Consider the following 19,527-nt stretch of genomic DNA (forward strand, 5'->3'; position numbering starts at 1 on the left):
ATATCTGGCTCACTGCTCGGGCAACCAGCCATCCAAAAGTTATACAACGGAAAGCACATACATACATACCTTAAATTTATTGAGTGAAATAAACTCCATCAATGGGTTGACTACTTTGTCAGTTGGGTCAGAATTAAAAAATGATGTGCGTAAACTCGCTAAAGCCTTCCGAAGCACAGAAATTTCGGAAACATTAAAAATTCACGTGCTTCTAAATCATTTGGAACATTGTCTGCATGGTGTAGGCTCTGCAGCTGCATCTTGCCACATCTTGATGATCTTTTAAAAGAAGCTTAATGAAAATATAAAATTCTTCAATGGAAACCTATTATTTCGAAGTCAAAGCTCCTAAAGTCACTTAAGCTAATTTAATTGACGGACACAGCTACATACGTACATTAGACCATACCAGTATTTTTGCAAGACAATTTCGATTTTTTTTTTTTTGCATAACGTAAGGGTCGCTTTTTTGTTGTTTTTCGTCGTATTTTTGGCGAAATTTTTTTCCCAAAGCTTATTCTTATCGCCTTAACATACCACCCTAATGTCAGTAAATAAAAGCTCTCCAAAATTACTAAACTATTGCTAAGGAAGTTTTTTGATTAATTTAGTATAACTATTGAAAAACATCTTTTTATTGCCTAATGTAGATGGCATCGAAAATTGGATAAAGGCTACCGACTAGGTGCGGCCAATTAAAAAACAATTTTTTGTTTCGAATTTTTTTATTGCATTTAAGGTAGTGCGGTACGGAATGTACATATGTACATATGTATGTGTGTATGTACGTATGACAATCAATTGCTTTAGTATTCAATATTTTGCTATTGGGAATAAGGTGTCGTCGTTGGAAAAATCAATGAATTTATAAAATAGCCATATGAATAATAACTCAAAGGATGCTTACATGTATGCACAAGTATAAAAATGTGGTTATTTCAAATGCTTGCACACTGCACTCGATGTTGGGTGAATGAATAAATTCACTTCAATGGATGACTTTAATTAAACCAGTTTGTGAAGATCTATCTAAGAGCCGTCTATGATTTAATCGTAGCTGATTTGGACAATTATTTCAAATTAATTAATTCAAACTAGAAAATATTTCAAGCAAAGATAGAGAATTCAATTACAAACGCCATTCTAGTTCTTTACCAACAGATGTCAGTTCTTATCACTCTAACCTAAGATTACTAAATTAAAGCTCACCTAAAATTATTGAACTTTTGCCATGGAAGTATTTCGATTTTTCCAGTTGACCTATTAAAAAAATTATTATTAATTATTGCCACTGAAAAACAATTTTTTTTTTCGATTTGCCTTGTAAAATTCTTGAGACTCAGTGGTGGACGCTAACTTTTTTTTTTTTTTTTGCTTGTAACTCGGTACGGTCTAGCATGTAAGCTTATCTATAAATGTGGTCAGATTTCTATTTACCTAAGTAGACAACTTAAATGAAAATATTTATGAATTTTTTTTTGTAACTCTCGTGAGATAAAAGGAAGTACATAAATTTCCTGTGGCTAAAATCGAAAAAAAGCTGACTGGAAAATTTTACTTCTGTGTACCCACTCATATATACATACATACATACATACATACATACATACATATACATAAGTACACATATAAAGTTTGTTCCGGGGACGAAAAATATGCACAGCACTTTTAAGGATTTGAAGTGATGTTTTTTCAAGTAGGAGCCAAATGTAAAGATGACGAGGAAGGCGCAAAAATATTTCAAAAGCGGAAAAATGGTAAATGGAAAAAAGTACACACAACCAGAAAAAAATCTCCACATGTACGCGCATATTCATAAAAAATTCAATATGTTTGTTTGTCAAATGCTCTTTCGCAAATGCATATATACACATGTATGTGTATGTATGTAAGTCTTTTAACGTAATAGTAGCATACACTTAGGAGCACTAGCAGCTACTGTTGAGTTTTTGTTGCTTGCACTGCACATACAAACACATAAGTGCAGCAAGCTTTTAGGCGCTTTTGTACAGACTACCCAGCAAAAAGTTTTACTTTTATGGGAAGCACTTATTTTTTTTTTATCAATAGAGTAACGCATTTTATGTAAGTCGCCTCAAGACAATTTTCGGTTATCCATTGCATTACATGCAAACGAGAAGGTAAGCGCTGAAGCTCGCTTGGGTACTCATCGCTTGTCTACTCGTTTGCAGAATGCATTACTTTAACATGTGCATGTCATTGGATGTAATTGAATTAATGTAAAATTTCTAGCAAAAATTGTCTTAAGGCGAGTTAGAATGCGTTATTCCATTGATACAAAAATAACTTCTTCCCAAAAAATTCAAAGTTTTTGCTGGGATACTTTATTACTCTTACATGTGTGCTTATATAGGTGTGCGTTTAGAAGCCTTTTTGGCGAGGAAGGAAAATGGGAAATGATTTTTAAAAATATTTTAGAATAATATCCGGTCGAAGGTAATTGGAATGCGCAAAAGCTTTAAATCTGTATTAAACGTTAAACACATGGATAGTATAAAAAAACGCACGTTTTATTGCAGCAAGTCATTAGGCAGTTATTATAGCCCTATATTCTCTTGATGATAGATAAAACTCGCCGAACTGACTACTGTCATCGGTGGTTCGCCGCAAAATATGCCGTAAAAAAATATTTTTAACGACACAAAATGCTCAGAGTATTTAAAAATAGTTATTGGTGTACATACATATTTTGTAATACTAATGACAGTTGCGCTCTATACTAGAAAGAGAAGGTTGTCTTCCATATCTAAGTATCTAGAAGTTATGGTGGATGTCAAGCTTTGCCGGAAGACTCAGGCTGAGCATAACACCACCACTGCGTCGTCATTTTGGCAATGTAAACAGATCTTAGGTAAAACGTGAGATCTGCCACCAAGACATATCCTCTGGATCTGGTGAATCAAACTCTCAATCAATAGCGAGGAAAATATATTTTCCTAATAGGAGCCTTATCTACAATCTCTAGCACTTTTCTTGATGCTATGATACACTAAACATCACTGGATGGATAGTTCTAGCACGAGTTTTAGAAAACAGCTCTCTCATTGGTCACTTGTGGTGAAAATCCGAACAGAAAGCACTTGTATGTATGTATATCATTTAGCTCGCGAGTTGCAATAGCAGAGTGAGCAAAACGCAGGCGTGCCATTCGAGAGATCCGAGTACGAGTCCTCGGGCAGTGCAATTTTTTCTTTTTTTTTTTAATTTTTTTTTTTTGTTTTAATTCGGCTTTCTTTTAATTTTTAGATCGTTTTATAAATAATATTTTTTTTTTTAATTATTAGAAACTACACAGTTTTATCTTTTTTCTTTTTTCAATTTTCTTTTTTTCCAAATTTGATTTTCGTAAAATTTTTTATGCTTTTATTTTGAAAATAAGATTTTTTTAATTCATTTAATTTTTATGATTAGGGTTTGGTTTTGTGTTTTCTTTTTTTTTTTTTTGAATTAAATCTTTTTTCTTTTTTTAGTTTAATTTTCTTTTATTTTTTAGACTTTATTGCTTTAAAAAGAAAAATATTTGTTTAACTGCACTATTATTTCTTTTTTTATCTAATATTTTCCTCTTGCTAGCTTCATTTCCTTTTAATTTTTAGATTTTGTTGTTTTACAACTAAAAATATATTTTTTTTTATTAATTTCCCCTGCATGACTTTTTTTTGCCTTTTCTTCATTTAATTTCCCTTAAATTTTAGATCTTTTTTGATTTAAGTTTTCCTTTTTCTAATTTAATTTTTAGATTTTATTGTTTTAAAAATAATTTTTTTTTTTGTTAATTTCATTTAATTTTTAAATATATGCTGCTTTATTTTTATTTCACTTATAAAATCTTCTCTTATTTATTAGTTTTAATTGTTTCATTAAAAAATATATATAATATATTGACAATTGTCCTTCGAAAGATAAAAGTCTATGGTTAGTCGAAAGACAGTTGCCAGAATTTCCCAGTAAATCACTTTGAAAAACATAACTAACTTGTCTTTCTCTGGGTGCCAGGTCACTCGGGAGTACTTGGTAATAGGCATCTGACCACTTGGCCAGATTTGGCTTAGACCAGGTATTCCTCGGTCCGCAAACAGTTATAGCACTCCCACCTTCGGCCGTCAAAGTCACTGTCAGAAACTGGATAAATACTCGCTGAGCAATGTCGGAGGCTTCGTGGGCCTGCAGGCGGGGAAAACTTATGTTGATCTCAATCTCAGAGGGTCTTGCTAGGATTTGCTGTCGTTGAGCAGATGGGACTGCAGACAGTTTGCGAGACTGTTGACTGGACCCTTTATGTGGCACAAGCTCCCGAATGTGATCGGCATACATGACAACTCAATTTGCATATCCACCCTTGAAGCGAATCAGACGGCGGAACACTATTTGTGTCTCAGCTGAACTTAGCTAGGATTAGGTATGGGGGTTTTTGGCAGCGATGTGCTGAGAGACGAATATCTGAGAGAGTATTAACTAATAGCTCTGGATGTTGTGAGAGGGAGTAACAAAACAACAATACTTTGAAGGCGTTGCAAAGCACGCGGTGTATTTCCTACTTGGAGATATTTCTAAATTAAAGATTTCTCAAATACGTTCGTTTAATACCCATATAGTAATATTTAGCTTATCTTATCAATTTGATTGAATTAAATTTTTTCAACTAGGGGGCAAATCGCTTCAAAAGTATTTTTGACAGTAAACTTGCTTAAACCTCTTTAGTTTGATACTCATACTGCAATATTTAATTTGTCTTATCATTTAAATTAAATAAAAATTTCTAGCAGGTGGCATCCTTCCCCAAAGGTATATTTGGCCGTAAGTCTTTGTAAACCTTTTTCATTTAACAGCCATATCGCAATATTTATTTTATCGATTAACTTACACTGAAATTTTCAAACAGGAGGCAACTCTCTAATTTTATTTATTCTATATTTTAAGGTAGATCTCTGGAAACGTATCAGTGAAAACTGCATTCAATTCCATGCAGTTGTTTTTGAGTGATGCGCGTACAAACATACAGAAAAGGAGGCAGACAAAAATTCTAAAAATTTTGGAGTTGCTTTCTGTTGATCTATTAAAGACCCCCCATATTAATTTTTCTTTAATATCTATAACGAACAGATATCGGCCTGTTGCAATTTTATTATAGGTAAAGATTTCATATATTTTATACAAAAAAATTTTCACGCAGGTGGCAACCCTCCTCAAAAATATTTTCGGCAGTAGAATTTCCTAAACCTTTACAGTTTTATACCCATATAGCTGCATTCAGTTTATCTTATAAAATAAATTAAAATTAAATTTTCAAACAGGTGGCAACTCTAAGAAAAATATTTTTGGCTCTAAGCCCTCTTAAGCTTCTTTCTTTTGACGCCGATAATGCAATATTCATTGTTTCTTAGCAATTTACTTAAGCTGCAATTTCCAAACAGGTGGCAACTCTAAGCATTTTTTTCTTTCTGTATTTTAAGTTAGACATCTAGCAATACATCAGTGAGAGCTGCATTCAATTCCACCTATCAGTTTTTGAGTGATGCGCATACACAAATTCTAAAAATTTTAGATTTGGCTTCTTTTCATCTAATAAATTAATTCTTCCTAATTTTTCTTTAATACAATATAAATATACATATGCATAGAAAATTGCTTCAGAAGAACCACAAGTAATGCTGCGAGGCCTAAAATCTCTTTGTATCGCAATAGCGAAATAGTGATAAATTTAATAAAATGTAATTTTTCGAAAGCATGCATACCGAATTATGCGCTATCTGTTCTTGCATAACATTATTTTTGCTCTTATTGGCATTGTTATGGCATTTCATATATGTACTTTCCACACTCAGTTTATGTGGTAATTGATTTCTTGTTTGTTTTTATTATTGCATTTAGCTGCAACATTGGCCAAGTCGCTTAATAAATCTTTGCTGCGCAACATTGTCACATTACTTGCCGCACCACTCACCCGGCGTTGTCACTCCCACAGCAGTCTTTCTTCCGCAGTCCGCAGTGCCACAGTTTTGTATCTTTTTCGTTTGCTTTGTGGCCACATCGTTAAAACAAGCAGCAGCGAATAAGCGGCATGATTGTGAGGTTTATTGGCACTGCTCATTGTTGTTGTTGTTTTTGTTGTCGTCGCTATGGTTATTGTTGTTACCAGAGTCTTTTCGATTAAACGGCAGTTGGGCATTTGGCACTGTCAAAGCCATATATGTATGTATGTTGATGTTGCTATTGCAGCAGCCAGCAGCCACACTTCCCCACACACCCCAAACACACCAGCTACTGTGCAGCTGTCAAAGCAGCCATGACAGATGGCATTGAATGCAATAATTTTCAATTTACCGCTAGAACTGTGATCCACAACATTTGCCGCAGCTGCGACAAAAGTCCTTTGAGTGTGTGCACATTAGGGTGGTCCAAAAATGCATGTGGGGAAAAAGTAAAGTCGGAATTTTTATGCGCTCACCCCCTAGGATTGTTCTATACCGAAAAAATGTACCCTTATTTTTTTATTTTGAAATCAAAAAATATTTTGAGGTCGCTTTTTTCGATATAGAAAAATCCTAGGGGGTGAGAGCATAAAAATTCCGACTTAACTTTTTCACATGCATTTTTGGACCACCCTAGTGGACATATGTATGCAGTTATCGGCATGCACACATATTACATACAAACATACATGCGATTACTTAGGCACATGCACAGCTCATGTGAAGATTCTGCGTTTCTTCTGCCACATCTCCGCAAAACTTATTCACACTCAGTGCATCATTTTATGCAGTTCATTTTCTTTACACTGCAACACTCTTTCTTCGTCTTCACCTCTCACATGCGCTGAGAAGCGCAAAATTTACAAAATTTACTACATGCCACGCCTCGTTGGCTGCGTTAGCTTTTGCGATTTGTTGTTGTATGCGTACAACCGCATAATTTCGCTTTCATGCTGGGCGTATAAGCATAATTAGTGTTGATTAATGTGATTTGTGTTGCATAGTTTTGGGTGCGAATAGGCGAAGTATTATAATGAAGCGACTAAGCGCAGAACTGTGACGGCGGAGTAGGCAATGAGATAATGGCAAATTACATACAAACATACATACATACATACATATGTATGTATTTGTAAAGCAACAACAATAATAGTGTCAATAATATGGCAAGAAACTGTAAATTGTGCAGTTTATTTGAAATGATTGCGGCTGTGGCTTATTTTAGGCACAATTATGGTGAATTATTACTTTGAAACTTTTCGTGTTCTTATTGCTTGCATGTTATTGGAGATGAAAGTGAAAATTTAAGAAAAGCTTATTTTTCACTCATTTAAAATGTGAGAATACGGTTTTGGTCTTTTAGAAGCTGATCGTACTATTTCAGCCAATTAAAATTTTCACATAATTAACTTGAAGCCTGGACATGCCATTTTAGTCATCTTAATACTGAAAACACATTTTTTGTTAATTAAAACCTGGGCGCACATTTTTGCTTAGCTAAGGATAGAAATAAATTTTGGTCATTTCATAACTGACCCCGAAATCTATCTATATATATATAGTACGCGAAGGTATTTTTTGTCCAGGTTTTGTCAAATTAAAGGGCTTGGCCTGTAGGTGTGCAATAACGTTGTACTTTTTCGAAAAGTGTTGCCACCTGCTAAAAAATTTAATTATAAAATTTTAATAACCAATAACTTAGCCTGTAGATATGCAATAACGTTGTAATTTTTCGAAAAGAGTTGCCACCTGCTAAAAAATTTAATTAAATTTTTTTAAAGTAATAAATCAACTATTCCGGTATAGGCATTAACCGAAGTGGTTTTGGAAAGGCTGCATTTTTAAACTAAATTCATAAGAGTTACCATCTGTGTAAAAAATAAATTTCAATTTGAATTAAGGTAGGGGTAATTGAAATGCGTATCACCCAACGGGTGCCAGAATAAAGCAGTTTAAAGAGGTAGTAGTTGAGAATATTTTGCAGAGGGTTGCCACCTGTTTTAAGAGTCGAATTTAGTTAACCTAAACACAAGTTATATGAAATATTAAAATATGGGTGTCAAACAAAAGAGCGTTAAGAAATCTTAAGTTTGAGCATATTATATACATTTTTGAGGTGTTTGAAGAGGGTTGCCACCTGTTGGAAAAGTTAGATTCAAATTTTTAGTATGTTGAATGCATTAATTAAACTTCGGAATCAAGCGAAATGAGTTTGAAAAAAATTTATTTCTAAATTGTGCTTAGGAGGGTTGCCACGTGTTTAGCAAATCAAATTCAACATAATTCAACAGTTAATTACAATATGGTTCACAATGGAAAACAAAAGATTTAAACGAGAGAAGCTATATCTTATAGGTTTGAAAACACTTTAAAGAGGGTTGACAAAAGTACATAAGAATTTTAAGAAAACGTTAGTTTGAAAATAATTTTGATAAGGGTTGCCATCTATTCGGACAGTAATACCTATAAACACCATTTTTTGTGAAGGTCCGCAGATCTGCAGCGTTCTTTCGGATTTAAAAATGAGATGTAAAATGAAAGCGCTGGGCCAGTAGGTGTGTAATAAGAATTTCCTTTTTTAAGTTCGAATTTTTTTTAGCTGTGCAGGGTGATTTTAAATTTGATTAAATGAAATACCGACACCATGCGAGAAATGGCTGCACGGATTTAGATGAAACATTTGGAATATTTTGTTAGCTTCCTGAATAAGGTTTTATAAATTTAAATTCAATGTTGGCGCCATGCGAATTTTCTAGTTTTTTTCTAATTTAAAAATTGGACTGAGGTACATTTTTAATTGAGACAATTCGCGTGGTCTGGTAAGACATTTACAGTCTTTTGAGCTGAGATCTTTCCCAATAGAGGTTAGTGGGACTCTTAAAGCATAGACAGACGGCAGCATTCATCCAGATCAATGCGTTAATTCCGAGTTAACTCGGGAATTAGCTGCAGTTGATCCGGATTGAGTCTTACAGTTGATTCCCAAAATTAAATCGGATCACGGCAATATTCGATGGCAACACTGATAAAAACGGCCGGAAATGAGTTCCTCTGTGTTATTTTTGCAAATTTTTTTGAGTGCATCGATGAGCTTTCAACACATGCGCAAAATGTGAGTTGGACGTAGCTGCTTTACATTGAATTTGTTTGAACAAGAGCAGAGTAAAAGCTCGCTGTGGTCGTCTCTGCGCCAAAGGTACCAATGACGATTTGGTTTACTCTCCATTTGATGATGTCTAGAAAGTTTTTAGCTTATTAAGCTTAAGCCTCTATCGATTTATTACACTCTTAAATAAATTTTGCACCTAAGGTTTACAAATTATGAAAATTTTTTGTTTTTGTTTTTATTCATTATGATTATTTGGCCGACTTGCTGCGGCCTTTGTTGCCTAGTTTATGGCGTAAGCCCAAAAATTCATTGAATACTGTATGCGGGTAATGAATTTTGATAAATGAATAAAGTTTTATTTGCCAACTTGGGTGCTAGCTGGTTGCGCTTGTGTAAGCAGCCAGTTGGTTTGTGTCAAATGAGATTGATAGAGGAAAACATAATAAGTAAAGAGCGCAGGGTAGACAATGTTGGATTGGAATCGAGTAGGCTAGGGAAACGAGATTGGTAAAAAGTAAGAAATGATAAGGGCAAGCAGAAAACTGGTGGGATTTTCTCGAATTTTTTAATCTAAGTATTCAAAATTCTTCTGACTTCTTAATTCTTTAATGAGGTTGCAAACCTTATTAATTCAACAAACTTCAACCGTGAATTAAAACTTTTTGACGTATATTATTAGATAATAAACGTCATTCAAGATTGAGTGGAGGCAACGTATGTGCAAAGAAACGACCCTGTAGGTAAGCATGTGTCGGAAAAAACGATCAGTCCAGCGCCTTCGTCTTGACCTGTGGGCTGCGTCGGAGTCACAGCCGCTAAACTAAAACGTAGAATACGTGATAATAGTAAGAGGATATTCAGGTTAAAAACTGTACAGTTTTGATTTTATTCGATTGAATTTTGAACCCATTTCAAGTGCTACCCATCTTTTAGACTGGTGGCAGCCCTTTTTAATATTCTTAGTGTTTAAGATAAATGTTTCCTAATACTCCTTCGATTGACACCCATATTTTAATATTTCCTACAGTAACTTCTGTATAGTTTAAGTAATTTCAGCTTTTTAAAGATGGCAAAATATTGAATATTTAAAGTATTTTCAACAAACAATTTACATCAGGTGGCAATCCTCCTACATGTAGTTTAGAAATAAAATATCTTCAAAGCCGTTTCGATTGTTATCCATATTTAAGTAATTCATTACATTGAACTTAACTTTGTAAAGAGCTGGCAAATCTCTTTTAAATCCCCACAATCTCTTTCGTCTGACGCTCATATAGGGATACTTATTTCAATTTTCGAATCGCCTTAATTTAGTTTGAACTTGATTCTGTAAACGGGTAGCAATGCTCCTACAAGCAATTTAGAAATAAAACTCCTTCAAGACCATTTGAATTAATATCCATATTGTAGTAATTCGTTTAACCTATTGCATATATCAAATTTAACTTTGTAAACAGGTGGCAACCCTAAGAACGTTTTTTAATCTTTTTTTATCTGACACCCATATTGTGATACATATTTAAATTATCTAATTCTCTTAAATAAAGTTGAATTTAGTTTTCAGAATAAGTGGCAACTCTCCCACATGTAGTTTAAAATATACTTTTTCAAAGCCATTTTGATTGATATTCATATTGTAGTATCTCATTTTGTCTATTTCATATATTGAATTCATCTTTGTAGATAGGTGGCAACCCTCATACATATACTGAAGAAATAAAGCCTTTTCAAAACCATTTTGATCGATACCCATATTGTAATAATTTATTTAACTTATAAATATAGGCCAAGGCTTTCAAATTGATACCTCATTTTTTTTAAATCGAACTAACAGTGCAGATCTGATGATATGACAGAAAGCTTTCGCGTATTATGCATACATATGTATGTATATATGTAGGTACATACCCAGTAAGTATGTACCCAGCCAGCAAAGAAACGTAAATTTTGCCGACAGTGCAGTTTAGTTCAATTTTCCGTATCCGAAAACGCATACAAAAAACTCCTACGGTTATCATCAATTTTCGTATCCGGAAAACGTTCGAAAAAGATGATCTCATTTGAAAGTAATAATTGTATTTTATTTGCCCAAGCTGGACATTTGAAAGCACGCATGCGAAGTCGGCAGTGGCTGAGGGTGCAGAGGAGTGTGCCGCTATTTGTCAGCTTCCCGAAGGTGCCGGGCTCGAATTCCGTCGGGCGCTTCCTAATTTTATTTTATTTTTTTTTAACCATGAAGTAGTATCTGTGAAGTACAGAAGGAAAGCGTATTGAACGAAAAATTCTATCAGACTAATTTCAGAAAAAAAAGCCGAAACCTAACCGTTTCACATACTGTTGTCTGTACATACGTTTCTGCCGCACACATTAGTGGGAAAACGGATCATCAAAGTATCCGGAAATGGAATCAGTAAACGGACAAATATCTGCACTTCATCCACTTTTTTTTGCTTTTTTGGATCGGTTTTCGGATTTTTTGCCGGCTGGGTAGGTACAAAATATGCTGCGATCAGCTTATAAATATTTTCTCTCACCAGCGCAATCTGGTTTCGGTCTGCTTTTGTCTCTGACAGCACCCTAACTGCTTTTACATATGCACTTGTGTGCAAAATTATGCCGAAGTGATATATTTGAATAAAATAAACATACCTAGAAGATATCAACCAATACTTCCCACATACCAAGCGAAAGGAAAACACCTGAATTTTTGATTAAAGAAAACAAAAACAAAATCATTCGAACGGGTTTCGAACATTTTGGAAATAAAAATAAAAATAAAATTTTTTCAAAAGTTTGTTGCCTTAAAATACTCAATACATTGTTGAACTTATATAAAATTTGTACATGATAATATTTCTATTGCTCCAAAGAACCTACATATATCCCGAAAATGAAAGTTCTATCTGCAAATCATAAGTTGCTAGAGCACTGTAAAGGCTCAAAATTGATCCCAAAATAAGCCAATATTTACCGTTGTTTCTACGACAGAAACCAAATTAGTTACATACAGGAATTAATCTGTCGATAGGTTTGGAACTTTATCTTTGAAACTCCAGACTTTTCTTTGAAATCGCCAAATTAGCTCTCGTGCAACAAGCGTCTTCGTGAAGCTCAAAAAATTACAACTACAATATTTGAGCATAGCCTCTATATCGAAACGTAAGACGTATTCTGCGTCAAAAAGTGGCACCACTTAATCACGTACCTTACATACTCTTACGAACCAATTATAAAAACAACAAAACAAAATGCTCCATAAACCGTATATATGTACATAATTTTTCTATAAGCCGATCATTCCATATTTTTTTTTTGTTTTTTTTTTGATGAAAAAATTCAAACTTTAACAGGGAAAAAAATAAAAAATACCGAGTTTCAAGTAAACTTTGTAATTTTGTATGAAAACCTGTGCCTTTACAAAAAAATGAAGCTACCATTGAAGAAACTCGATGGATAAAACAGAAGGCAATGAGTGGTCAAATGAATTTTTTCTTTGAAATATGAGTAGAAAATAGTTTTACTCAGGTGTACATGGCGTATGAGTACATCCTTACCTGCTCATTTAGACTCGTATACAAAAATTTAAATTCTCTTTACTTACTTTATACTAATATCAAAATACGCATCAAAATAGCAAAATGTACAAACAGCCACACCAACAGAACTCATTTTATGATGCATAGCTGCACGCCAACATATTCTGTGAAATAATAAGTTAGCGCCCTCAGCATATTTTTTCTCCTTACTAAGCATAAAAAAAATTTCAGTAAAAAATTAAGTAATTTATATTATTATTGTCGCAGTTGTCACAGCAGCCGTATCAGCGTTGCAATATTGCAGCTTTCAGTTGATTTTTAATGTTTCATGAATAACAATTTCATCATATTTGCTGCCAGTCTTGGCCGCGCGCTTTAGTACGTAGAAGCGATGGGAAATATGAATGACAGGAAACAGAGTTGCAACGAATGAAAGGATTTTTGAATCATAGCACTTTGTGCTTTAAACTTTTTCTTTTTTTTTTTATGGTTTTCAGCTGCGACTGCTTATGCATTCTATTGCATTTCCTTTTATATACTCTGGCGTTTATGTCGCACTTATTGCCCCAGACTCCCCGGCTGACGTTTGAAATGAAATGTTACTAAGCGTAAAAAAGTGGCAAAAAGGCGATATTAAGTACATACATATTTCTCTCGAACGAGGGGCTTCTTTTTACACGCTATGTATGATTTTGTGGTTGACTGTTTAAGCTGAGAGTGTAGATTTTTTAAAGGAGTGTGTGCAGAATTTTGACTCAAACGATACAATAAGTAGCAAATGATCTCAGCATGTAAAATGGGTTAAAAGCTTTCAAGAAATTCTTGGCAAAATTTCTAGGAATCTTTCAATTAAAAGTGCAACAACTGTTAGTACTTACTTGTTTTCTAGGGCGCTATGGCCACAAGTTTGCCTCGAATTGTTTGAATTATTGCTGAAATTAAAAAAAAAAACACACAATTTTATTACTAAAAAATTTTTGCATAAGCGTTGTTGTTTGATAAAAATCGACTATTTAAAATAGTTTAAAAAAAAAGTCACCAACTATTTATTTATTTTTTTCATTATATTTAAAGGTTCAAGCTAACAAATCGATAATTTGTTTGTTCGAAACCAGTTATTCCCATTGCAATCAATAAGTTTGCAAAATGTCATGGAAAACTCTCTTCAAAATTATTACATAAATATTTAATGTGCTTTGCGCGATATTACTCAAGCCGGCGTGGCGAGCTGAGAGCGTAATTCAGTCACTTGTTATCTTAGATACCAGCACATTAGGGCGGGCCATTTCTTTTTTTTTTTTGTTGGCTATGCTCGTATAATATAAGAAAATTCTACGTACGTATAATCCTAACCAAATTTGCCGAAGACACCAATGGGCAAACTCAAAATTGATTTTAGACGGAATAGTCGAGAATAGTCGCAAAAATCTCCCATAAAAATTGACCCGCCCTAATGTTCAAACATATATTAGACCGTGCCACCTTAAAAGCAAAAAGTTTGCCGTACACCTCTTAGTCTACAATATTTTTGTATGGCTATTTCGAAAGAAAAAAAAAATTTTTTTTTGCCCGAACCTATGGCTCGCCTTTTTGCATATTTCGGTGACACGTTTGGCAATATTTTTATATTTCTTTTCAAAAATAGTTCTACTGGAATAATCGAAATACTTCTAAAAATTAATAATTTTTGATGAGTTTTAATTAGTGATATTAGGGTGGTAGTTCGCTAAGCTGATCAGCAATGAAATCTGTTGGGTAAGTACTAGAACGGGGTACTTGAGGTCTATGAATTTTGGAACAAAAAAATTTTCTCTTCCAGACAAGAATATCGATATATGAATCATACTTGACGAAAAATGTAAAAGGCGGCTATTTTCACTTGCCTTTTTTTTTTTGCACCACCCTCATGTATATTACACATAACAAATGACACATGTCTGTTATGGCTATTACTCACACAATTACTGCGTGCGCTGTAGTGCGACTGAATGTATACATACTTACTTGCTAGCAGCTGTCAAGTGTAATTTGTTTTTGCATATTTACTAGCTAGTTTACATACATACATAAAATGTGAGGCGTTAGAGGGAAACGTAAGCAAATGCATTTAGCAATCAAAAAGAGACAAATGAAATTGTTGGTAATTTACATTTGTTAGAAGCCAAGTGGATTTATTGACTGGCGACTGGGAAGAATTTAAAATGTTAAATCATACAAATTTTTATTTTATTGTAATAACAGATAATTTTTATATAACGATAAGAAGTTGGCATACTAAAGACTCGACTTTTATTATCAAATGTTTGGTAATCCTTAAAAAAAAATTCATTCTCCGCCATATCTGTATTCCAAATAAATCCTTTTTAAAGCAGAAAGAGGCATATTTTTATAACTCAACAGATTGAGCCCAGTCTTCTGAGACAGACTTGATGCCTACTCAGCTTACAGTGCTACTTGCACCCACAGAAAAGGTTTTGAAATGTCAACTAGGAATTCGATAATTGGTTCTAAAATTTACGCGCTAGATTCCGCTAGTGTAGGGTATAGAAAAGCCCCTACGACTACGTCAAAATATTTAATTTGGAGAACAAGGAAAACTTATAATATCCCACATTCTGGAGCAGAAACCTTTTGATTTTTTTTCTTTGTTTACGAAATTGGATTATTCCTTAGTGAAATATTTTTGCCACAGCGAAAAAAAACCTTATTCGGTTAGCGGTAGTAAAATAAAAAAAAATAAAAATATCATACACGGTGTAATAAGTGCGAAAGTCAATTTTACATACGAAAAAATCAATATATTCCCAAAACTGGGGGCCAAATATTGTAAAACCGCGTTTTTCGTTTTGCTCTCTGACGTCAGGATATTTTTTAAAAGGACTTCGAAATTTCTAAAATATAATTGTATAAAAAAATTATTCAAAAGATTCGGTTAATTAAAAGAAAAAATTCTGTAGAATAGGAAAGAAACGTTTAACTTTTGGGTGCACCAGGACAAGCAATTATTGAAAATGTCCTTTTAAAACTTTATCCTTTAATATCCTGGGAAGTTTCCAGTATTTATTTTTGAAAAAAATATGTGCCAAGGACTAAAATGTTAACTACCACGTCCTCGAATTTCGTCCTTCTAACTTTATTAGTTTTAGATAAACGAATTTTACACTTCTCTTTGTAACTTATTGATAGTTACAATATACATAAATGAAGATACTGGAATCATTATTATGGGACCATCTATGAGCTCTAAAAGAACAAATTGACCGTATGATGTACGGTTTAAATATTTTAATTTTTTTTGTGTACAAGGGCGTAGCCAGCCTTTCACCTAGGGGGACAGGAGTTTATATAGAGGGAAAAAGTAATTTTAATTAAATTTTTTTTCTTTGTGTATATAAATATAAATTTTCGGGACTAAGAAAGTATAAGTTTTTTGGTAGCCTTTACAACAATTTTTTAGAAATCGGTTTGTAATTTTTTCTGTTTAAAATTTTTTTTTTTTTTTTTTATAAAAAAAGGTATTTTTTGCTTTTAAGTGTTGTTTCTCAAAATTTTATATACGAAGTATTCAGATATGGTATGCACCAGAAGATAGGGTATTCAATCGCCTTTACAACGATGTGCCAAATTTTGGTTAGTAATTTTATTCTTAATTTTTTTTATAAAAAAGGTATTTTTTAATTTTGAGTGTTTTTTTTTTTTAATTTTTATAATCGAAGTATACAAATACGCATATCAGAAGAAGGAAGGTTTGATTGTGTTTACAACGATATCAACTTTTTGAAAATTGATTAGTAATTTTTTTGTTTAAAATATTTTTTTTTTATAAAAAAATCACGTTTACAACGATACCAACTTTTTAAAAATCAAAATTCAATATTACTTTAAAAACAAGTGAACATCAACTAGAGCAAATATTTGATCGAAATGGGTAAATCGAACTTTTTTATATTTTTGCATTCTATTTACATACATACATGCATGTACGCACATACATAGCTGCATTTTTGCACTCAACATATGTTTTATTCATTGCATTCGGTGGTGTTTGCACGCGTGTTGCGGCACAAATATTTAATATTTTTGCAAAAAAATTTTGCAAATATTTAATATTTTTGCAAAAATCTATAGTAAATTCTTTGTGTTTGTACGAATTCGCATTAATTTCATTTATACATTTTTTTCCCCCCGTTTTGTTTGCTGTTGCGCTCCTTACGGCTTTCTGCGCTTAATATACAAATAAATTGAAAGCTTTAGTTCCGACAGCTAACATAAAAAATGCATATTCCGTCCAAAGCTGCCATTTTATTCTCGAATTGTGTTCGTTTGCATGTTAGTGTGTGTGTGTGTGTGTGTGTGTAACTGTGAAAAAGGAGCGGAGTAGATAGATACTCATACGTATGTGTATATGCATTACTATATCCAGCCTTGCATGCATTTAGCAGATTTATTTTATTGTTATTCGTTCGATTTTTGGCGCGCCGACATCGCAGGTCGCACACAACCGGAAGTTGTTTATCATACAGCGTCCAGTGTGTAAATGTTATGAAACACAGCGGCGTGCAAATTCAAGGTGGGGTAAAAATAAGCGAAACACAACAAGAAATAGATAACAATCGTCTCCGCTTTGGAGCCAATTGCAATACTTAAAAATTTAGGTGGTAGGCCAAATGACAAAATGGAAACTTTTCGGGGTTCTAATAAAGCCAAGAAAGTGAAGGATATACATATGTATGTATGTATGTATGTATGTATGTATGCAAATTGTACAAATATTATTGATGCAATAAATTTGTAAAACGCCTTACAGTTCAAGGAAACGGGATATTACTGCAAATGTTCCAAGAAATTTTGCGCTAAGGAAAATTTCGAAATCGATCCCGACTTTCCATACTTCCTTCCAAAGCTAATCGAAAGTCCCTTGCGGCTTCTGCTCTTAATATTAATTTTTATTTTTTATTTTGCCCTTAAATATTTTCTCAGTGTACTCCTGCTAATACACCGCAATATCCATTTATAGGCACAACAAGCTTTTTTATTTATTTTTTTTTTATTTTTTCGCTTTACCTTCGTTATTCCTTGCTGGCGTGCGCATATGAAATAAATTGAAAAACCGCGAAACAAAAATACACAAAAATAAAAAACAACAATTGGTGTGGGTATAAATATAACAGAAAATCGGAAATCGAAAAATACCAAACGAACCTCCCATCATCATACGCGTCCTGCAATTTTTTCCAACAATTTTCTCAAATAGACGGCGCTAAATTCCCCAAAGGCAGTGTGTGTGTGTATATATATATATATATATACATGCATATACAATTTATGTGTGGATATAACGCTCGGTTGGCGTTGTTATTGAATAATATTTACGGACACAGTTTTTCATTTACGCTTTAGCTTCAACGGTATTATTTTCAATTGATTTTGCATTTCCAACTGGCTGAGATTGCGTATAGTGAGTATCGAAAAAATATGTTAAGTCAATAATTATGATGAGTGTTAATTTCAAAAGATATCAATAATAACAGATTTCATTAAATTAAAATTAAATAAAGTCATGTATGTATATTTATTATTCAAAGCTTTGAAATCGCAGTGAAAAATTCATTTTTTTTTATCACAATTGAATCAGGAAGTGGTAGAGCTGTAATATCTCATTTAAAGGTGACTTAATTTTAGCCGAAGAGGTGAAGGGGGACGGGAAAAGCAGAATGCAATGTATGTATTTAGATAGAATTTTATTGAAGTTAAAAAGTGGCCGGCTGTGGTCTGCATTCTGAAAGTCATACAAAGCTCTAATGAGAACTATGTACATATTTCTATTTTCCATAAAAAACGGCCTCACATACTTAAGGACAAGCATGCCTTCAAGTAAAAATTCGAGAAAAAATTTAAATTAACTTAAAAAAAACAACAACCCCAATAATCTCACGATCAAGTCTGGCTTTGTAAGCTGGCGTCGCTGGTTCGAATCCCAGTTAATTCGATGAAGAAGTCTGACAAGATGTGATGATCTCCGAAATAGCAGCTATAACTTCTACCATTTATAAACTGTTGTTGTCTTTTCTACAATGTTTTTTTTTATACAAAACGGTCTCAAGCTATATAAAAATTGTTTAATATGATTTGTTATTAGGCCAAATATCGATAAATATATTGATAAATATATCGATAACAATATCGATTATTATGTAGATAAAAACATATACTAATATACCGATAACAAGATCGATAAATAGAATGAAAATTTCTAAACAGTCTTGAACATCCTAATTTAGTGCCGAGAATCCCGAACTGCTCTAAGATTCTGAAATAGTTCCCGAATTGCGGTGAAATGAGTTGAAGTGCGGTGAGTTTAGGTGTGGTGTGGTGAGAATGGGTGTGATGTGTGCAGTTGTGGTGAGTCCAGGTGTAGTGAATTCAGGTGTGGTAGGATCAGATGTGGTGAGTTTAGGTGAAGTGTGGTGAGTTTGGGTGAGGTAAATTCAGTTTTCTGAACTTACGAGCTTCTATCTATATTATTTTCTTTACAATTACCTTCGTCTTTCTTAATGTCTTAATCTAAATCTTATTCTTAAATCGCTTGCTAGCACGCTTTTGTTAAATTAATATACATGCATCATTTCCGCGTGCAATTTCCGTTGCATTTGTCACTTTACTCCCAACCAACCAACCGCCGCTAAAAGAAGTTTCACTTCAAAAAATAAATAAATTTCTGGAATGGCATGCTGGCGCCTTGCTTTGTCGGCTATTGCGACATATTTATTCCTTTTACGGGGTATGAATCGGCAAACTACCCTGTCAACTGGTATGATGCTACTAGTATTTAGACGGGCAGGTGCTGTGAATGGAGAAAAATTGCCAGTCGCTAGCATGGAAAAAGGTT

At 33.4% G+C, this 19,527-nt stretch overlaps 1 protein-coding gene across 6 annotated transcripts in view; it reads right to left on the reverse strand.

Annotated features, from left to right (window-relative positions):
• LOC118735860 overlaps positions 1 to 19,527 on the reverse strand; it is a 548,047-nt gene that overhangs the window by 102,558 nt on the left and 425,962 nt on the right. For 5 of the 6 annotated variants that reach the window (XR_004992653.1, XR_004992652.1, XM_036465840.1 and 2 more), the window contains exon 5: positions 13,517 to 13,570. The exons of the other annotated variant lie outside the window; for it this stretch is intronic. The gene's annotated coding sequence lies outside the window, so the exon portion shown is untranslated. The remainder of the gene's footprint in view (positions 1 to 13,516; positions 13,571 to 19,527) is intronic. 6 annotated transcript variants of the gene reach the window in all.

This window comes from Rhagoletis pomonella, unplaced genomic scaffold (genome assembly GCF_013731165.1).
Source record: "Rhagoletis pomonella isolate Grant_MI unplaced genomic scaffold, Rhpom_1.0 Rhpom_scaffold_00003, whole genome shotgun sequence".
Lineage (NCBI taxonomy): Eukaryota > Metazoa > Arthropoda > Insecta > Diptera > Tephritidae > Rhagoletis > Rhagoletis pomonella.